Source organism: Rhinichthys klamathensis, unplaced genomic scaffold, assembly GCF_029890125.1.
Source record: "Rhinichthys klamathensis goyatoka isolate OS25496 unplaced genomic scaffold, OSU_Roscu_1.1 h1tg000139l_1, whole genome shotgun sequence".
Lineage (NCBI taxonomy): Eukaryota > Metazoa > Chordata > Actinopteri > Cypriniformes > Leuciscidae > Rhinichthys > Rhinichthys klamathensis.
In genome coordinates this window covers 560,749-568,639 of record NW_026606674.1, presented here as the reverse complement: position 1 = coordinate 568,639, position 7,891 = coordinate 560,749, and positions in this window count along the sequence as shown.

The window sequence follows — 7,891 nt, the reverse complement described above, 5'->3', positions numbered from 1 at the left end:
CTGAAAATTTTGTCCTAACTCTTTCCCTACCCCTAAACCTAACCCTACCCATAACGTATCCCTAAAATCAGAGGGAAATGATAGGTAAATAACACTGATAGAAGCACCCAACCCTGGTTGTGAGCCAAACTTGACATAAACTCTAAACTTGTCCCTCAAATCTGATTGGTGTCTTGAAATGTTGTTCCAAGATCAACAGAGCTGTTGATCCAGACTTGGTGAAATCACAATTAACTAAAACATTTTTTAATAAAAATTTCAATTGTTGGATGTGGTTTGAATCAGGTCTGTAAATGCCATTGTTCAGACAACAAATAAACTAAACTGATTTAAAGTCAGATGGACCAAAAATATGTTTCAACAAAGCCAAAATAAATACAGTGGCACCAATTTAGCTTTTTGTTTCTCTGTCTGAACTCCTCGCCTTGCAGTGCTGTACTTATTTATGTAAATATGGCTTCTTTCATCCCATCTTAATACTCTGAGAGACTTAGGAACACTCTGAAAGCATTGAGGGAGACAGCACAAACCGTCTCATTTAATACACTGTTATTGTTTTATCAAGGCTATTCACAGGGGCATTTGTTTAAGACCTGTGCTCCACAATAGAATAAAATATATATGTGTGTGTAGCACAGAAACATCTCGCCCTCAAACCTCCAGCAAACAGAAAGCAGACTAAAGCAAATCGAATAATAAAATGCAAGATTCTTTCATAAAATAGTCATTTGGGGCATTTAGAACGAGAATTATCTGTCAGGGCACGTATCGTTAGCGGCTCCCCCCTCCACACCGCAGCTGACCGTCAGAGTCTGAGCGGCCGTTCTGCTCATACGGCTCTTCTCGTTTGGCAAACGGCTCCAGGGGCGAAAATAATGATCTGCGGAGACATGCCAATGCTATCTGGACCAGATAACGCTGTCTTAATGACTCCTTATCCTTCGGCCTCTTCGCAGAGATGGGTGCCACAGCAAATATATTCCCGTCATTGGGTCATTAGCTCTTTATTGCGCCGATAATGGACTTAAGAATTTTTGGTCCAATTCGAGTGTACGCTACCCAGTGGAAAACAGCCCTCAGATGGATTAGCCAACGGCTAGCAGGGATGCTCAACGAGCGCTTTTCCCATTCCTGATTAGCGGATCATTAGCTGGTATTGGCGAAACACAATGCCACTCTAAAACAAAAACCTGATAAAGACATTGTAATGGAGTCTGGATAATGGTAATCACTGTACAGAAAGTACAAAACACTTTCCTGAATCACACTTTGCATTTTCAAATCTGGCTGCAGCCTCTTTGTTCAGACAAGCTGAAAAAACTCAGTTTTGGCACATCCAACTCAAATCCATTTTCAAGTTAGCGGTCTGAACAGGAAAAACTCACATAAAACCCAAATCCATTCATCTATTTGTCGTTTGAAACTGTTCAGACACAACGTGGAAAGAATTGAAAAAAATTGAAAAAGAAATGTGTTGTCTTGTATTAAAGGATCGATATTTGTAACAACAAACTGTAAAATAAACCACCTTTGTATCAAATCTCTTACTATAACAAAAATGTTTGTGATCTGATGTTGATTTTTTTTTTTTGACAGACTTCATTATAAAATACCATTGTGTCTGGTAACAGTTGTATGGCAGGGCTAAAAATAGCATTTTATAGGCCAAATGTTGACATGACAGTTTACAAACTATTTCTGCCTCCAAAAACTCATTTTAAAACCCAGAGTAGTGTATAAAACAACTTATTTTACTTGTCTTATGTGGATTCTTGTCAGGAATGAGCCAGAAAATATATTGTTTGTAGCCATTCAATGCTAAAAGCTAATTTCTCACACTTAAGCTGTACAAGCAAACACATGCAAATGTCCTAACAAACTCATTTTTAATAACTCTTTTCTTAGGGCCTACATAGATCAGATAAAAAAAAAAAAATCTGTTTTGTGTTCAATGTGAAGAAAGCCATACATCAGAGAAGTCATTTGTGATTCCATTATCACTGCTTAAACCATTACCATCAAAATTAACACTGTGATCTGTGCACTTGGTTCACGACCAAAGGCCCTTCAGGGGTCCGTAATGAAGATGCACACACCACAAACATCCTAGGCTGAATTCACACACACATATCAACATGCCTCTCCATCCTTGCGTCAATCTCAACTCTGCAGATGCACATAAGTGGCTCATCATACGCTGTTAGGCAGGAAGAATGCTAGTTATTTCACCTTAAATGTCACTGGCAATTTATTCCATGCCGTTCATTCAGCTGATCTGTGATCTGTTATTTAAAGAATGCAAGACGTGTTATCGACACAGACGGATCTGCAAAAGCGGCCTGCCATTATCAGTAATGTGTTCTGGATAGCACAGTGCCGACAAACGAACTGAGGGAGATTCGAAGTTCGCAAGCCCTGTGAAGTTCTGTCTTTTGATGTGGCACACTAATCTATTCCAGATGGACCAGGATTGGTCCACCAGTGAGGCCCAGCAATGACACAGAACTGCACATGCCAGACAATGGAGATATAAGGAAACTCTCACAGGCACACAAACACATTTAAAAGTCCATGTTCACAATTGCATACTGCTCTTACTATTTCTGCAGTGTATAGTATGTAGACTGTGCACAGTATGTGAATTCTTTTGTATGCATGTAGTGATTTTCAGGTAAAAGACATGGAACAGCATTTACCTTACAGTTATAAGAATTCGAAGAAATTATATTATATTTAATTTAGATTTATAAAGTAAATACAGAGAGGGGCTTTGTGGCCTAATTTCAAAGAACTAAAACATGCCATATATTAATTATATTGTATTGTATTGTATCGTTGTATTGTATATGCACACACATATATTTATTTACATTTATGTTAGATGCGATAAATCGTGCACTAGTTATATTGCATTGCATTGTATTGTATTGTTAAATGTATGCAATTTTATATTTAATGCATTTTTAATGCATTGATTACATCAAATAATTAATACAATATATACAAAGAATATTTTGTATACCTTAAATTACCACAAACCGTTCTTTGAAGACTTTTTTTTTTTACAAAAACAATTTAATTAAAATGCTAAATACCCTTTTTTATTTCGAGAATGATAACTGGACACAATTTCCAAAATTAAACATGCACATAAAAAGGTCATGTGACAACCTGAAGCATACAACATTTTAAAGGTTGAAACAAGCATTCAGAAAGTTTCAAATAAAAAATAGGTATTAAGTGTATAATGCACTAAGCCAGGGGTTTTCAAAATTTGATACCAAGGATCCATATATATATACACTGTGTGTGTGTGTGTGTGTGTGTGTGTGTGTGTGTGTGTGTGTGTGTATGCTCGCTTTTACATAATTTGTTTTATTTTACATTTTTACACTATTCGTTTCAACTGACCCCTTAGTGATCCCTAGTTTAGAAAGCTCAGTACAACATAGACCAGGATCTACATCTCAGTCTCAGCATGTCATGTCAGCATGCATACATCTTATTGCAGACCTTGAGTTATAAATATACAGATTTGTAGAATTTAAATGAAGATTGCATGTGATCCAGTCATGCAGAGCACCGCTAATGGCTATTTCAGTGTCTTAGTTAACACCTTCTTTCAAGTACAGCCACACAGCTGGAGCTGAAAATAGCTTTAGCCGTTTATGACGCGCTATTCCCATTTGACCTAATTTATACCAAATTGGAGAGATGATTGTATTCAGCAGGGGGTGCGAGACACACGTGGCTCCTGACAACACCCTCACAAACCCTTTCAAAGCAAATATTTGAGATTATTCAAGGCAATTTTTTACCGTCCCTACCTCGAGCTTGCATTCTCTGGACAGGCGTAACGACTTGAAACATCTTATTTTGCCGGGCTGAAGTGGCTGCGGCAACAGGGAGAGCTGAGCTCTGGGTTCTCTCAGCGGGTGATTTAAGAGTAATCAAACATTGCTGCACTGCTATGGGAACCGACTAAAGCCCGTTAAACTGGAGTCCGGTGAGATAAGAACAGCACTACCTCATCTCGAGCAACCCCAGAAACAAGTGCAAACCCTCCTGCGAGACTTATTTGCGGCAGATGGGCTTGTGATTTCTCAAGCGCCCTATGAGCGATATGAGAAGAATGTTGATCTGTTAGGCATTAGCGCTAGAAAACCCCGGGCCGGTGCATACGTGGCCTTGAGCGTCAAGCCGAACCCTTCGGTGGACGAGAGCTTTATTTCAGGTGCATAATTGGACTCCTGGCTTTTATGGCCTCATTTGCTAGAGGAGAGCTTGTGCTCTACCACATCTGTGAAGGTTATGTTTGGGCCCAAGGATTTCAGTGCACTACTGCTGCGATTTGAGCCTGAACAGGATTGAGATATGTAAACCCAAAAATGTTACTGCTTTGCATGGACTCAACTTTGTAAGCTCAAAGTCTGTCGCAACAAACGCAATAGGCCAGAGGTTCTCAACTTTGTGGGTGGTGCCAGAGCTGCAGGTCATGAATGATATATTATTTATGTAATGTAAATAGATTTCTTTGAGCTTGATTTACAGCAATAGACTATACATAAAATATGCAGCTTCTCTTACACTTAATTGCATGAATTGCAGGCTAAAGTGTGACCCAGATGCAAAGGTTAACTCAATGTAACAAACCAGCTACCACAATAGCTGAATGCACAGCAGTGTCACTGACTAAGTGCCCTAAAACTACCATCTGCTTGCACTGATACTGATACTGATACTGATACTATAGATATAATACAACACGTAATAGCAAAAAATAAATGCATACTTGCAACTTTGAGGGGCCGGTCACACAAGGCACATTCTTGAGAGAGAGAGATAGAGAGAAAACAAAAAGAGTATGAGTTGCTAATCAGACCACTAAGCCATGTTTCTAATGGGCACCCAGGAGACCCGGGTCAGTGGACCCTGCCAATTCACGACGTCCGTTTTGACACAGGAATCACCACAGAGCAGCCGAGATCTATACTGCTCACCATCATGTTCGTGACGGCTGTAATACCTGATGAGACTTTAGCTTTACACTGGGGTCTCATCACTGATCCATCACAAACCGATCAGAGATTGTAAGCTAACATCAAGGAAAAAAAGTAGGCGCAACAAAAACAATAGATTTTGACAGTGTCTTTTCGAGCAGGAATACGAGGGAATTCTGAATTCATTCCCTCAATCATGAAATGAAGGACGTTGCTGTCCGCTCAACTCCGTTGTTTGTTTATTTGCCGGTTAAATGTGTTTATATTAGTAAATGGCGATAAAAGACGTCTGTTTTCCTCCTCGACTGGTGACCTGTGACCTCTGGATGAAGCTGGAAAAGTACGCCCACACTCCTGCTGTGCTTTCTGGTCTTGGGTCAGATACGTGGGTTGGGCAAAGAGAGCAGAGAGATGGAGAGAGAGAGAGAGTGTGTGTGTGTGTGTGTGTGTGTGTGTGTCGCTCTTAACCACATAGCGAATTCTAAATGTGAGTGATTAGTTCTTGGATGGTTGTCTGAAAGCTTTACCATTGCCAGCGCACTGCAGGCTTTGGAAAATAAAGCACAGTTATTTCCTGTCTCTCCACGTCACCCTCGAGAACCATCTCTTAGAAAACTGCACAAGAACAATTCAGAGAATACCTGGACAGCACAACAAAAAAGGAGTTGTCGCAACAGACCACATGAATGTTCAACACAAGTTCCATTCGCTTATACCCTTCTGTTTACAATTGAAGTTTTCTTGGGATTAGGAATTTGAACAAATAAAGAAAAGAACTAACCAGGCAAGAATTCATGAGGCATATTTGGTTCCACGTACAGACATGAATAATACGAGAGGTGTGCGATTTAATAAAGACTTAAGGTGCAGTCACATTTACTATTTCTCTGCAAAATGTCTCGGAAAAATCCATTCAAATCAATAGAAATCCATACAATCAGGAGTTTCGTGAGAGGGGGGGGGGAAGTTCCACTTGCAGATTTCGCTTGTGTTCAAGTTGGTCATGCGAATTTGCCACAACAAAAAGCTGCTTGGTTTGAAAGTGACTTCTGTGTGAGCTGATATTCATGCGTTGCTGTATACTGACAATGAATCTTTCTTTCTGTGAAATTTACTGAAATTTTCTTAATGTGACCAATCCTTTACATTGAAGGAAGGAACATCCATTGATGTTAAGGTGGAGTTCCTCAAAACTCAATGTGCATTAAAGTAATGAAAACAGCTTCTTCTTTTCTTTTTCTTTTTTTTTACTGTAATCATAGATGTAGTTCAACCATTTGAGCTTGGAGAAGTATGGACAAATGAGGAACTTAAAGATAAAGTGCATAATATATTTAATAATATTTCACGTCGCCTTTAGTTGAATGTTTAGAAATGCACTCCAAAACATTTGGATGGAAATCCAGCAATAAAAACTTGATGGTGGACTCTTTTGACACTCTAGCAAACACCCAGAACCCCTTCACAACCAAGTAGCAACATTAAATCTATTCAGGACCTTTTTAGAAACCACATAGAAACACCTACTACCCTAGCATCATAAATGATTTTCACACAAAGACCATCTAACTTTCTGAAGAAAATGTGAAAATCTAGTTTCTATCTCTTGTTGTGCTTGGTAGAAACATATAACTGGAAATATTAGACACAAATGACCTCCCTGTAGCAGCCCACAACTCTCATTTCCATTGCAAATGGGCCAAGGAGGTGCAGAACATCTGCTAGGCTGAATCTCCACCGACAATCACAGCTCTGTGCTCATAAACAAGCAGCACGTGGAGATAAAGAGCATCCCTCTGGACCATACTGAACTCTCTGTATCCTACGAGCACCCCGATCTTAAAAAGAGTCCTCCTATTTATTCATTCCGCCATTTTATTTTCCCCCTCCCCCCACACTCTCCACCCTAAACTTAATCAAATGATGAGAGCTTGAAACAAGGGCTGGTGGATGAAAGTATTGCGATGGTAATGATGCTATGTAATGATTTCCCCTGAGGAGATCATATCTATCGCCAGTAGGAGGAATGGGGAGAAGAAAGACCTGAGGGAGAGAGTCAGTGTAAAGAGGGAAAGACTCCACATCAGCATTTCACACGAGCACCTCGGGTCATGAAAGAGACTCCAAACAGGAGGTGGAGGCCATATTAGGATGAGAACGATCCCAATCGCACCCTGGGCGTCTTGATTTCACATTCTTCATCACCCTTTTTGAGGGTTGCCAGTAAAATATCAAGTGTTTGGGAGGCAGCAAGTGATATTAAACAGCTGAAAGGTATAATTTGACAATGCTCAAAGTTGGTGTAAGATAAGCAACAAACGAGACTTGTCAGTGTTAGGGAGATGGGAGGAAGGGGAAAAAAGTATCTCACAATCGATTGCATCGTAAAATTTTTATCTGCCGCTCTGCGCTTGGGACTCGCTGACAAGGTTTGTGAGAAGTAATAAGCACTCATGTAACTACCCTCTCTCTCACTTCTTCTTCTTCCTCTTTCTGCCCAGGAATCTGCTCTTGGTCTCGGCAGGGATGAGAGCCCAGATATCTAGAGTAATCTAGACCATGTAACCCTTGCTGTGACAATTGGTTCAGATGACTGACGGGCTGAACCAATGAGAGTGGATCCATGGCGTTCCCTTTTGAGCAATAATTATGTGATGCTTTGTAAGCACAAAGTCGTAATTGGGTGGAAAGCTCACTGTGGATTAACTACTGGCATACACACCGAACCATTAGCTCAACGAGAAAGTGTTAAAAATGGCTTGAACACACCCTAAACCCTAAGTATTTTTTGAAAGAATTGATGGGTGGTACACAGTCTATTCTTTGGAGGCAGGCATGTATGGGCAATAAGTGAACTGCGTCTATCAGGCTGGAATGGGAGTGCATCAAGT